This window comes from Schistocerca serialis, chromosome 4, assembly GCF_023864345.2.
Source record: "Schistocerca serialis cubense isolate TAMUIC-IGC-003099 chromosome 4, iqSchSeri2.2, whole genome shotgun sequence".
In the NCBI taxonomy this organism is placed as follows: domain Eukaryota; kingdom Metazoa; phylum Arthropoda; class Insecta; order Orthoptera; family Acrididae; genus Schistocerca; species Schistocerca serialis.
Window position 1 is genome coordinate 551,376,247 of NC_064641.1, and position 14,597 is coordinate 551,390,843.

The window sequence follows — 14,597 nt, forward strand, 5'->3', positions numbered from 1 at the left end:
AGTGACCCTGATTCGACAATATGTGGTTCATGCAAGACGAGCTGGACCCCATTGAAGCAGGAGGGTTTTTAATGTCCTGTAGGGGCATTTCTGGGACTGCATTCCGGCTCTGGGATAGCCAGAGTCCACTGGCATGGGCCTCGACTGGCCGCCGTATTCTCCGGATCTGAACACATGCGACTCCTTTTTGTGGGGCTATATTAAGTACAAGGTGAACAGCAATAACGCAAGAACCATGCTGAGATGAAAACAGGCATTCAGAAGGTCAGCGGCAGCATCGACACTTCAGCGGGTCATGCAGAATTTCGCTATTCGTCTGCGCCATATCATCGCCAAGGATGGCAGGCATGTTAAACATGTAATAACCTAAATCTGAATATGAGCAGTGATTACATGTTGAATAAAGTGTGTGAACGCCGTCGATTGTAACTAATTTACGTTTTTTTTCATATAGTTCAACAATTGTCACCCGGCACAATGTGGTGTGCTGTGCTATTACTATCTAACTTACTCATTCAGTACAGGGTTTGATGTCGCAGTTATGATGCCTGTCGACTGATATTTTGGACATCATGGTTTCTAATGCATATGTATTAGCGTGCACAATTCTGCATATATGTAATGGCCATTATACTGGAAAGAACTTGTGACAGATTATCTTCCGTTTATTGGGCAGAAAGGAAGACTTGACCAGTACTTCCTTTCCTACATAATACTCCCTCACTCGTGCCTTCTTGTCTGCTCTGTCATTCCTCTTTCTTCTAGCTTCACGGACCCTGTCCAGAACCTACTTGATGAGCTTCCAATTCTCTAACCACTTTTGTGGTGGTAATTCCACCAGTTCTCTAATCTTCTCAAGGAATTCTAATTGAAAGACTTGAACAGTGTGGCTGAATATCCCAGCTGAGAGTATTCCAGACAATCATGCCATATGACAATCGACTGAACTTCTCAGTTGATGGGAAGCCTCGTTTACACTTTAGTCCACTGGTACAGAAATGAAACTCTTGTATCAACGTGAGAATTAGACGGATTTTGTTAGTATCGAGTTCATGTGCACCACACATAAATTACTGGTGGTGGTGGTTAGTGTTTAACGTCCCGTCGACAACGAGGTCATTAGAGACGGAGCGCAAGCTCGGGTTAGGGAAGGATTGGGAAGGAAATCGGCTGTGCCCTTTCAAAGGAACCATCCCGGCATTTGCCTGAAACGATTTAGGGAAATCACGGAAAACCTAAATCAGGATGGCTGGAGACGGGATTGAACCGTCGTCCTCCCGAATGCGAGTCCAGTGTGCTAACCACTGCGCCACCTCGCTCAGTCCCATAAATTACTCTCTGTACTATGCAAATAACATGATTCTAAGCAAAATATGGCCCTTGGGGTACCGAATTCATCGGCTTTCTGAGTACAATAGATGTCTTGGCATAAAAATTGTGTTAGGTAGTAAAAATTGTCTTGCCACTTAACGATGTGTTATAATTGTGTGAACTGTGATTAACATTAAATGTAGATTTTCTACGTGCACGAAGTTTGTCCTTCAGATGGAGCAGAACTCCGTGACTGCTCTGGTAACTGAATAATGTATTTTATACATAGTATAGATTCTGGTAAGTATCTGTTTTTTGTAGGCAGGGAAACATTACAGTGTCTGAAACGAACTTCTTCTAAGAAATAAATAAATAGTGGTCACTGATATGTTAAATAAAATCGATGAAAGAAAATATTAGATGAAGCAAAAGCAGTATCTAATGAGTTACGCTGGCAGACGATTTAGACCATGGCTGTAGCGTGTAAACGAAGTGCAGAGCCCATAGCTGGATTTTGCAACATTATGTATGCATCGTAAGTGTAAGGAAAGATTTAAATCTATGCTTTTTCTTTATGACTGTGATATTTACGAGCTGTAGTATTCGAAACAGAAAGGTTATTTCAAATTCGATTACTGCCACCTTCCTTCTGAGATGAAATGAACGTCGGAGCGGCCTGTCATAAGAGTATCGGAGGGTGGCAGAGAGGGGGGGGAGGGGGGGGACGAGGCCACTGGTGCCTTTTTACTGTATAGTATATTCAAGTATAAAGCTGGGCAAATATTTTACCACTTTGAAAAGTGAGTCAAGCAAGACTCGGGCGGCCTACTCCGTGCGGGAGAGCGCCGAGTGTAATAATTGTGTTTGCCTGCGGGGGTTGCGCGCCCCAGCGCCCGTCGCCGAGGGTGCACGGCGGGAGTGGTGGTGGGGATGTGACGTCAGCGGGCGCATGCGCCCGCCGGGCGACGTCGCGTCGCGCAGAAGACGCGAGCGGCGTGCCGTCATTCAGTGAGCGGTAGCCGACGCGGCAAGTTGTCAGAGGAGCGGAAGCTGCGTGCGGCGCCAGGACGCGCGCTACTGCCGGGTACCTGCGCAACGCACGACGGGGCCTCTCGGCAATGAGGCGGGTGGGCGTCGCGCGCCACCTTGCCTGAGGAGGAGCGACGCCGAGCGAGCGGCGGTGGCGGCGGGCGCGGAGGCACCGCGGGACAACACCGCGTCCAAAGGTCAGTGACGAATGCGTCTCTCCGCGCATTTTCGTTTATTATTTAAATCCAGGCCTATGTCTCTGTATTATTGGCCTTTTCACCAACGAAAATGTAGAAAGTAATACGAAAATGTGTGGGAGTAAACCAGCCTTTGAAAGCCGCCTTAGTTGTCCTTTACGTTTTTGTAATGTTGATCGGCAACTGCCATCAGACGATCGTGTATAATAGCTTTAACCAAGCGCTTAATGAGCATCTCTCTGCTGTTCATAAATAAACGGTAAAATGGTTCCAAACAATGTTTTAATAAGCATGACAGAAAGCAAAAATAGACATTGTCAGTGGGCGTAAATCATGGCCTAATCAGCGTGGTCAGTTGCTGATTTTTTTTTCTATGTACGAAGTGATAAATATTGTCCCAATTTATATACATAAATTGTTCTTAAACATATGCTTTATTATTTTGAGAACAGGTCAAGTAGTGTATTCCCGTTAACGTAGTTTTTAGCACTTAAGCCATCATTACACGATAGGTGTAATAGGAAGGTGTAATTTAGTCTAAATCAGTAAGGAAATGCTCTAATATTACCACCCACTCTATGTTCCATAAGACATCTGTCGCACTTCCGTGTTAAAAAGTGGTGAAGGCAGCACAATAAATTAATAAATGTGTTGTGACACTTTGGGATCACTGGGGGTTTCCCCAAGACGGTGTACAACTGACGTAGCAGCTAGTTAGGTTGCTTAGAGAAACAGCAGATGTGCACGGCACGTAACAGCTGTTTTGCCTGGCGAACGAGGAAGGTGACTATTTTTGTGGATCTCACAGTAATTTTCACCGAACGACGTAGACACTCAAGTCAGTAGACAAGACGTTTGTCGCACGACTCGCCATTTCCAACAGTAAGCGTGGAAGCCAGCGGCCTGTCTCATACTATTATCGCAAGCAACATATTATTAAACCGTAACAGATCGCTACTGTAGGGGTTCGGAATTCCATCTGCTGTTTCATACTACAAGCGTTTCTTTACTTTGCCAAGGGCTTTGGGTGATTCGTGTAAGTTCGCAAATACGAGCTGCATGATTTTTGATGATGGTCTGCTTGCTTTACTCCTTTCGATAGCTTAACAAACTGCACTAGATAGCGTTGCTCTTGTTTCTCTGTTTACTAACAGACATTTTAGTGTCAATGTGCTGCAGCATTGAAGCTGAAATTCGAAGAAGATACGTGTTTCAGTAAGACATTCCGATCTCAAATGGAATGCATCTCGATTTTTTCCGTGTCGGAATCCTAACTTTCATTTCAGTTTCGAACGGTTTCGTGCTTTACTTTAAATTGTAGAGTTCCTAACAACACGGCAGGCTTCTCCCGCACAGAATTCCAATTCTAAATTTAGCTATCATATAGCGTTCTCGTCATTTGTTGCTTTGCCTTCCTGTGTTATCTGTCCGTAAATGAATTAATTTCGATCTAGATGTTTAATTTTTATTGGTACTGCTTTTCTGTTGTCTGTTTTATGTTGTTAGATTCCGTCTCCTTTCAAATCATTTTCTTCCCTGGACCTTCTGAATTTCTGTTTCTCCTAAGTGTATGAAAACTTGTAATACGCCTGTTACCGTCAAAGAACAAGAGATCCCAGCTATTTACTAGTTTTTGCTGTCATAACACTGAATGCTAAGGCTCTACGTAGAAGTAACGAAAACTTCTGTTCATGAAGTACAATGATTATTACTTAGCTGCAGGGATCATAAGCAAGTGTTAAGATTCGCGCCAGACACACGACAAAAGGTTACTTTCAGGGGCAGTGAACCACAAACGTTGCAGAAACGCCCGTTTCTGTCACACAATATTAAGATTGTTGTAAAATTGTACCGAAAGCGATAAGTGCTTTTTTTCATATGTTTATTAGGAGGTACAGTTTTCACTGTTTGTCAAACATAATGAACACAGTTTTTAATTGCAGAATCCGTAACCCAACATCCACATATTTTTGCAGTTACTTTTTTGCGAAATGATAAGACTGAAGGTAAACTTTTGTAAATAATAAAGTTTTACAATCGCTGCCCTAAAAATTAGAGCCTCGTAAATTTTCAGCTATATACTGACTTTGTAATCGTTTATCAACTTTTTGGTTATATTGCAATTTAGAACTTATGTTTCATTTAGCAGATTCATGAATTTCGTTATTTGTAACTATGCTGTTGTATTTCTATTCCTTTTCCATATGCATTACTTTCTCATTTCGAAGCGTCAGTTTATGATTAATACATTGTGGCAGTGTGCCTATAAGTTTATGACATCGCAGACACTTATGGCAAGTTCCACTGATAAAATCTTCTCTGATTGTTAGGTGAGTATCGTTACTGTCACCGTACTCTTTTTGTGACCCCGAGGAGGTTTCATCAATTTCTACACTGTTTATTAAGACTTTCCGGATGTTTCAACAATGTTTGCAGTTGGTATATTGCCGCAGACTGAAAGAGAAGGTAAGCTTTTGTAAACTATAAGTTGGTTTCAATCGTTTGTTGTCAAATATCTGTAGATTTACGCCAAACCCCGTTATATTATTAGGTATAACCGAGGATTTCCCCATGGCTGTTGTGTATAGCAATACGCTACATAGTTTCACAGAACTGGTTTTCGAAAGGTATTACTTCTAACGCAGGTATACACTCTTCACCGGAACCTGTGCTGCGGTTTTCGCTGATATGCTTTTCGCTAGTCTACTTTGTATGTACAGGGTGGTTTGGGGAAGATGCCCTCGTGTACTGTGTTATATGAATCAGCCTATATTTTTATTCTCATCACGTCTTGTTCCGACCCACCTCTTCCGAAGAGTCCCCTCTCGACGAGGATGTGACACTTGTCGATATGACGCCCTGTCCTGTGACTGTTCCCTCTTCTTCCAGGAAAATCACATTTTGGTGGGAAGGGACCAACTTTGTTCGTGTCATCTGTTTGCTTGATTTAGTATTTCACCTCTTATCTTACTGCGTATTTTGAAGGTTAATGGGAACCAGTCACCGATGATACAATGGGCTTGGAAAGGTGCTTAGCAAGTAGTCGGTACCGACCAGTCCATGTCTTCCTCGCTCTGACGCTTTACTCATTACCCGACAAGGGACATACTGTGATGTTCCCTCTCGTTTTAGTATCCCGAGGTCCCCAAAGAACGTCCGGTTTCCACCATATGTAAGACCATACGAGATACCCGCGACTGTTGCTTCGCGAAGTAAAATAGCATGGTCGGCGAAGGAAACATTAATGGGGGGTATCGTCTTCCTGCACTCCCTGACCTGAAATTATTTTGTTAAAAAATATCAACCTCTCTTCGGCACATGAGATAAGTTTAACAACTTACGACTTTTGGCCCCCCTGATGTGAGGCAGACTACTATCTCATTATATTCCGCTAGACTCTTATACGACCACTGGGCTGGAAGCAACACTGCGACTCAGTTTCACTTCAGCATTCCTGTTCGTTTCATCTACGTCTCCCTCTAGCTACTAAGTCCACAGTCTCATACAAGTTTTATAAATTAATGTAACATATTGCGCATAGATAGGAAAAACGTCCGATAATGACAAACCGCTGGAAACAGTATCTTACCGTAAAATATTTAGGACTGACTATACAAAGTGACTTTAAGTGGAATGACCACTTAAAATAAATAATAGGAAAGCAGATGCCAGATTGAGATACGTAGGAAAACTGTTAAGGAAATGTAACTCACTCAAGAATGGAATGGTGTACAGGGCAGTTGTTCGACTGATTATTGACTATTATTTATCAGTCTGGAACCGTAACCAGGTAGGAAGAGATAGAGAAGATCCACCGTATAGCTGCACGTTCCGTCGCGGGATCGTTTACTCGACGCGGGCGTGTTACAGAGATTCTCAACAATCTCCAGTGGCACACACTCTACAAGAGAGGCATAGCGCGTCAAGGAGACGTTTATTACTGACATTTCGAGACAGTACTTATCAGGAAGAGACGGACAACATATTACTTCCTCCCACACACATCTCGCAAAATGACCACGATGCGAAAATTCGAGAACTTACGGCTAATACTTAGGCTTACAGGCAAACATCCATCCCACGCGCCATCCGCGAGTGGTACAAGAAATGGGGATGACTCAGCGGTACGAGAAGTGCCTTTCACCACACACCTTCAGGTGGCTAGCGTAGTATGGTATACATGTAAATTACGAATAGTAACACTTGCCTGAACCACGTCACTACAAATATGCCTTCAATAATTACACGTATCATATGTATCCAAAAAGTAAGTGCAATTTCTCGATGACTTTCTGAATTTCAAACTTAACTTTGATAATGGCAGAAATCAAAAAATTTATACATTAATTAAAGACAGAATTGCATCTTCTGTCCCCAGGAGCGGTTCTATGAGTCTCAAGCTACTACTGAAAGTTGTTCTATGATGTCGGAATTCCATCTCACTTACGTAGCAGCTAGAGATTTATTAGTCTGTTCATTTCTCATTGATTTTACACCCCCCCCCCCCCCCCGCCCTCACTAATTGCAACACTCCTGTTAGCTGCCAAGTCGCTTTTAACAAACAATATTCATTGACATGTCCTCTGAATACTCAACCAACCCAGAAAAGTCTCTGAAAACTGGAAACCTCTTCCGGAAGCCAATTATTCTTGGGTTACGGAAATTTTCTTTCAGAAAATCCCTGTTGTTGCCCCATTATCTGCCCCCTCTTTATTTTCATAAAATCAGTGCCTGAACTAAAATCCAGTCCAGTGAGTTCCAGGCTCAGGCACGACGTTGCACAATGCGATATGTTCATCTACTCCCCATTTGAAAGATCGTGTTAATAGAGAATCATCCAACTAACATTTATACTAGCGTGGAGACTGTATTTTGCTTCTTAACTGCACCATACCAATGTGGCAGTACCCGTGTCAAGTTGCAAATGCACTTGGCGCAACACTCAACCAGTAGAGCTAGGCTAATTACAACCCGTCAACAATTTTCTTCGTCTGTTGGCTTTACCATGTGACTTTCTGTTTTTCTCAGTATCTAACTTTCTTTCGGTGTTTCATTTTGCATACAGTTTAATCATTAGTGAGGAGATAATTAAAGGGAGGGAAATAGCAAGGCATGTGCAGAACAGTAGTCTATTTAGTGACGAGACACCACAGAGGACGTACGTCGTGAGCCGAGAGAATTTTAATTCGACTCTTTCGAGGACGATTGACGCGTTCACCGTATTAAATAGTGGGCCAGCGCGCTGGGTGCTCGCTGTGGTGGATGGCGTCTCGCATGTCGCACCTGCGTGCGGGATCGCTAGCTGCTGGCTGGCGTGTGTGTCTGGTGTTCCGGCGCGCCTTAATAAAGCCCGGGGGCTGCTGCGCTAATAACCCTGTAATAACGCACGCCAGTGGGCGCGCCCTCCTCTTGTCGTTAGGTTTTCCGGCGCGAGCTCGCAGTCTTCTAACAAGCAGGGCTACAAGAAGAGCCCTGCGCTATATAACAATGTCGACTCCGCCGCATCGAAACACAGTGAGTGACCTTTGACAAGCCACTGGCTCTGAAGAAGATTCACCGTGGCATATAATCCTATATTTCCCGACACGGTAACAAGAAAACAGTGTGCTGATCGTCTAGCAGGCCTAGGATGTATGACGAATTTTTATTGTCATTTCTTAATTTTTTTCCACTTCAATTTTCATCTGCAGTGTTCTAGTGCAACTCATTGTGACGTGTGCGCCAGGCTGGATCATTGCATCATCAGAGGTTTGTTCCTCGTAGAATACGCTGACCAACAAGCCACTATCCGCCATTTCTTGAACGGCCAACAGGGAACGTGGCAGAGAAATCACGTCCTGGATGCAGTGCGCTACTGGGTATTCAGTCCAATATTGGAAGGTCATCCAGTCTCCAGTTAGACATGACGTGCACCATCTCCTCTGTCTCCTAACCAGTCCGGACTTTGTTCCGACATTAAAAAGCACAACCACCCGTGACCACCTTGACTGGATAGTGATCTGGTAATCCGACTTGAGCGCGCCCAGTTGCATTCCGTACACCAGAATATAAGGAACTCGAGTATGAACGACTGTTTCATTTATTCTGGAACTCACTTTAGAAGCCCACATCTTTGGTAGTCTCGACTAGATCTCACTGCACCTGTACAACAGAACCTGAACGACACGCGCTCTGGTTTTTTTTTTTTCTGTAGTAGGAAACCAATGGTTGCGAGGTTACACTCGAATTAGAGAGGAACAGGGTATAAATGCTCTCCAACCATACTTAGATTTTACATAGTTTCCTGTACATCACCTAGGGTCAGTGTCAAGACAATTTCTTTGAAAAGCACGTTGCTGATATCATTGTCCAATCTGAGCCTTTCCACATCCCTAATGACTTGATCGTTGCCGAGATGTTGAGCCTTAATATTCCATATGTCTGGTACGATTTTCTACGATCTAAATACATTGTCACACAGTAGGGCCTAACTTATTTGTCGGCGCGGACCACTGGTTTCAGAATGCCAATTGGCCCTCCTGAGAGGTAACACTGTTTTCTGGCACAGGACTGTTTCCATCAAACATGATCTACATAGTGGGCTCGTATGCTTGAAATCAAACATTCTGTGTAGAAAATCAGTCTCGTGAACATATTTGTCTCTCGGAAGTCAACTGGCTTAATGAAAAAGCACGTATCGAATTCTTATAATGTACGCTCCTCCTGTTGATACCGAGCTACAGCCTCATAATATGATAAGAGTACTTAATTATAGTTCATGATACTGATAGTGAAGTGTACTAATGGCTAATCCCTTCCAATAATCCTTCACGCTAATCCCTTACATTATTGAGAAAATTTAGAGAACTGGCATTTGAAGCTCACTGCCGACGATTCTGCTACCATCAACATTCATTACCCAGAAGATAAGATACCAGAAATTGGGGCTCATACCTTGCTCTATTTGCAAGTGCAACAGGGCAGGGAATGGCTAGTAGTGGTACATGGGCCCTCCGCCACGCACCGCACGGTTACTTCCAGAGTATCTATGTAGATGTAGATGAATCCTTAGCTTGTTAACCCCGTATACATGTGCATTCGTCCGATTCAAATTTGAGCACCGTATAGACCAGTTCATGCAGCCAGAAATGAGTCCCATCCTAGATGTTACCATTTATTGCAGCTTTCGTGTCACACTAATTTTGTTAGGGATCTGTGGGAATGAGATCTCACTTCCTGTATTACGTTGTGTATTAATTTGTTACGTAACGATCGCTTATTTATATTTAGGATGTTTCTCCTAAGAGTCGTCAGGAGCAGCGACAGCACCGCCCTGGTCTGTGCTGACTGCTACCACCAAGCATGCTGCGCTACTGAATTCCTGCTGGACTGTCGCATATTCTTCGTGTTTTACTGTTCCTGTTAATACACGTAGCTAAAACGAATGGTGCACTAACTAATCTGAGAGCGCTCTATCGAACGGGCATGTAAAATTCCGATTTACAAGTAATTCTGTGTCTTACGGGAAAGAAACTGACATTTTGTGTCGACCCTGGCCGTCACGTGAATGACGTGATCAGCAGAATTTGACTGGACTGACACAAGCTACACGTTGCAGAAAGACAATTGCTAGAGTGTGTCGAAACACCAGAGAGAAAAAAAATGCACCTGGCGACCGACAGGAGAGACACCAGGCATATACACTGATAAGCCAAGACATTATGACCACTCCCCACAGCGACGCTGGATCGTTGGATGCCGCCTGGTGGCGTTGCGAGCACGTGACGTGGTAACTAAAGTACGTAAGCGGAGCGGACACGCACGGGGAGTCACCCAAGCGATGATATGGGCTGCAAATGGGAAATCCATTGAGATAAGTGACTTGGCAAATGGCAGATTATCATTACTCAGAGCCCGTGATCGAGCATCTGGGAAACGGCGAAGCTGGTCGAATGTTCACGTGCTACTGTCGTGAGCATCTACGGAAAGAGGCAGGACAGTGATACTACCACGAGGCGCTAAATGGTTGGACGTCCACGACTCTTTGCAGGATTCGGAGTCTTATCCGCTCTATAAAGTAGGATAGAGGGTGATTTGTGGCATCTCTGCCGAAAGAGAACAATGCTGGTGCACGCACAACTTTGTCAGAGCACACCGTTCATCGTGCATTGTTGAACATTGAGATTCGCAGCAGATCACTCCATACGTGTTCACATGTCGACCCAACGACGTCGTCAATTACAACTGCAGTGGGCATGATCAATAGAAACGTGTCGGATCTTCGAATGAATCGCACGTTTGCTACACTAGGTCGATGGTCTTCTCCACAAACGTCGAGGTGAACGGCGGCTAGAGTCGTGCTGCGCTCCACGGACGCAGGCTGGTGGGAGCAGTATCGTGCTATCGGAGACGTTTTCCTGTACTTGAATGGGACATGTGATAGTAATCGAAGACACACTGACAGCGGCGAACCACTTGCTTTCCTCCATGCTCGATGGCTTCCCCTACGGCGATGTCATCTTTCAGTCGTATAATTGTCCGTGTCTCTGAGCCGAAACCGTGCTACAGTGGTTTGAGGAGCATTATGGTGAACTCACGCTGACGTCTCGGCGACCAAACGTATATTATAGCGCTACACGACAACGTTCTAATCTTTGAAACCTTTCGGTGTGCTACGTGCTGCTACTTATGTGCAGGAGGTTGCCCGAAAAGTCGTTAACACTGTTGTGCTACTGTAGTAAGCACATAAGTCGACCCCTCAAAGTGCACAATGGTCGCTTCTGAGCGCTGGCGCTCATGTGACACTGACTGCTGACGTATATTATGGCACTGAAGTGTTGTATGTACCAGACGATTACGTGGCATCAACGCAATTGCCGTGAAGAAGTGACGAAATGGTAGAAAGGAGCTTCGTGATTGGTTTTGTCCACGGCGACACTGTGGGTGAAGTGGCCCAATTTGTTGGTGTACCAACACGAACTGTGAAAAATGTATACTAGGAATGGTGTACCTCATGCAGCCATGTAGCGGCTTCAGGACAGTGGAAAGATCCCAACTACAGTGGGCGAAGACGAATGTTACGCCTAGTGAATGATATCGGTTTCTAACGTGACAGGGATTGCCACGGTGAGTGACTGCAGGTCACCTGTAATCAGTTGCCGAGTGAAACGTGCAAAGATAACTGCATACAACGAAAGGACTTTGGAGTCAGGTATCTCGCATAAAGCCATTTCTCACAGCAGCATATAAAGCTGTATGACTTCGAGAGGACAAATATAAAACTAGAAATTAGCTGATTGATTGCGTGAATCTTTAAGTGACAAGTCGCGATTTTGTTTCTTTTCAAATGTAATATTCGAGTGGACCGACGGCCGAATGAGGCGCTTAATTGACAGTGCGTGTGTGGAGGGCGCAGTTCATGTTGGAGGTTATCCTATGAGATTTCTGGAGATTTTTTTCGAAATACAGCTTGGGATCCCTAATTCGAGTTGTCGTGAACGTAAACTACGACGTTTATTCCAAATGAACACTGAATAAATCCTCGGCTGCTAAGATCACTGAAATCCCTTATTCATATAGATGACCTGTTTCGGCAGTTCTCTGTTGCCACCTTCGGATCTATGTTTACATCATTACACAATCTCCGTCATCAGTAAGTAAATGGTGCTATACAACGTATGTCCATTTTGGTATAGTGAGCTACTCTAGAAGTCGGCATGTCGGTTTTAAAATAACAGCTATGTACACAAATATTATTTCGTCGATTACAAGTGCTCACATTCATCATCACTTTACAACTGACAGATCTGTTAGTTGTAAAGTGGTGGTGAATGTGAGTCTTGAAGTCGGTGCAATAATATGTGTGTGCATACCTGTTATTCGAAAATCGGCATGCCGACTTTTAGAGTAGCTCACGATACTGACTTGGAGGTACATTGTATGGCACCTCTTACTGTACTGATGGAAGAAATTATGTAATGATGTAAACACAGATCCGAAGATGGCAACAGAAAACTGCCGAAACCGGTCATCTATATGAAGAAATGGTTTTAGCGATCGCCGGCCGAAGTGACCGTGCGGTTAAAGGCGCTGCAGTCTGGAACCGCAAGACCGCTACGGTCGCAGGTTCGAATCCTGCCTCGGGCATGGATGTTTGTGACGTTCTTAGGTTAGTTAGGTTTAACTAGTTCTAAGTTCTAGGGGACTAATGACCTCAGCAGTTGAGTCCCATAGTGCTCAGAGCCATTTTTTTAGCGACCTTGGCAGTTGAAAATTCATTCAGTGTTGATAATACTACAGATCACGCTCATGCTGACGATGTCAGAAGTGTATAAGTTTATTCCTCACATTCTCGGTGAATAGGCGTTCCCTTTCTTTAATATTTGTTGATGATGAGTGTGCTTCGGACACTACCATCTTCCTAGATGACGATAGCCTTGTGCACGGGGCTAGATGTATACATGCGTGGTCTGATGAACACTCAGTAATTCAACCGTACCTCGGCTGCTCGCTAAATCATCCCGTTCCACAGAAAATGTCTGAGGCTAATCGGAACAGCGGCTGAAACGTAGCAATTAAAATTCCCGTAATTTGGTAGGTCTACGAGATCTAACCGTTAATTCAACTATACGAGGTGTGGCTAGAAAAAAACCGGACTAGTACTGGTGAAACAATAAAACGAATGCAATAAGGCTGAAAGTCGCGTGGCCTGTCACGTGACTCTCGCTCCGCCTACTGCTCGAGTTTCATCTGCCTCCTGCACTCAGTCTGCCCGTGGCGTCTGTTTTAAGTAGTTGAAGTTTTGTCTGTGCGTCGGAAAATGTTGAGTGTACAGAAAGAACAGCGTGTTAACATCAAATTTTGTTTCAAACTAGGAAAATCTGCAAGTGAAACGTTTGTAATGTTACAACAAGTGTACGGCGATGATTGTTTATCGCGAACACAAGTGTTTGAGTGGTTTAAACGATTTAAAGATGGCCGCGAAGACACCAGTGATGACACTCGCACTGGCAGACCATTGTCAGCAAAAACTGATGCAAACATTGAAAAAATCGGTAAACTTGTTCGACAAGATCGCCGTTTAACAATCAGAGCAGTGTCTGAGTTAACAGGAGTTGACAAGGAAAGTGTTAGGCAGATTTTTCATGAAAGTTTCAACATGAACAAAGTGTGTTCAAAAATGGTTCCGAAGTGTCTCACAATTGAACAGAAGGAACGCCGAAGAATGATTTGTTCTGACATCCTGGAAAACATAGAAAGTGATCCCACCTTCTTACAAAATGTTATTACTTGTGATGAATCGTGGTTTTTTACTTACGATCCCGAAAATAAACGCCAATCGATGCATTGGAAAACTCCTGGTTCTCCACGACAAAAAAAGCACGAATGTCAAAATCGAAATTCAAGGCAATGATGATTGTTTTTTTTTTTTTTTTTTTTTTTTTTTTTTTACATCAAAGGGATTGTGCACATTGATTGGGTACCAGAGGGACGAACAGTGAATCAGCATTACTACATTAGCGTCCTGGCTACCCTACGTGAGCGAGTACGGAGAAAACGGAACGATTTGTGGAGAAAAAAGTCATGGATCCTTCACCAAGACAATGCCCCAGCTCACAGTGCGTTGTCAGTGAAGACGTTTTTGGCAAAACACAACATTCCCATCTTAGATCATCCACCCTACTCACCTGATTTGGCCCCCTGTGACTTTTTTCTTTTCCCTGAAGTCAAGTCAGCTTTGAAAGGAAGTAGATTTGAGACTGTTGAAGCAGTAAAAGAAAAAGCGGCGGAAGTAATGTATGGACTTACCGAAAATGATCTGCAGCATTGCTATGAACAGTGGAAAATTCGTATGGAGCGGTGTAGAGACCGAGGAGGAGAGTACATTGAAGGAGATAACATGAAATTGTAAATAAATGTTTTTTCCAGCATCAGTCCGGTTTTTTTCTAGCCGCACCTCGTATATGGCATACTTGAAGTTACATATGAAGTATCTTCAGAGCGGAAATGAGGCTATTATCAAGGCTAGAGATTGTGTTATACGGGTTTAGCGTCATGTTTCCTGACGGAGGGGGGTGATAA

At 43.9% G+C, this 14,597-nt stretch overlaps 1 protein-coding gene across 1 annotated transcript in view; it reads left to right on the top strand.

Moving 5' to 3' along the window:
• The first annotated feature begins 2,363 nt into the window (after positions 1 to 2,363).
• Positions 2,364 to 14,597, top strand: part of LOC126475279 (LIM domain only protein 3-like) — a 343,614-nt gene continuing 331,380 nt past the window's right edge. Inside the window, exon 1 of the mRNA XM_050103035.1 lies at positions 2,364 to 2,537. The gene's annotated coding sequence lies outside the window, so the exon portion shown is untranslated. The remainder of the gene's footprint in view (positions 2,538 to 14,597) is intronic.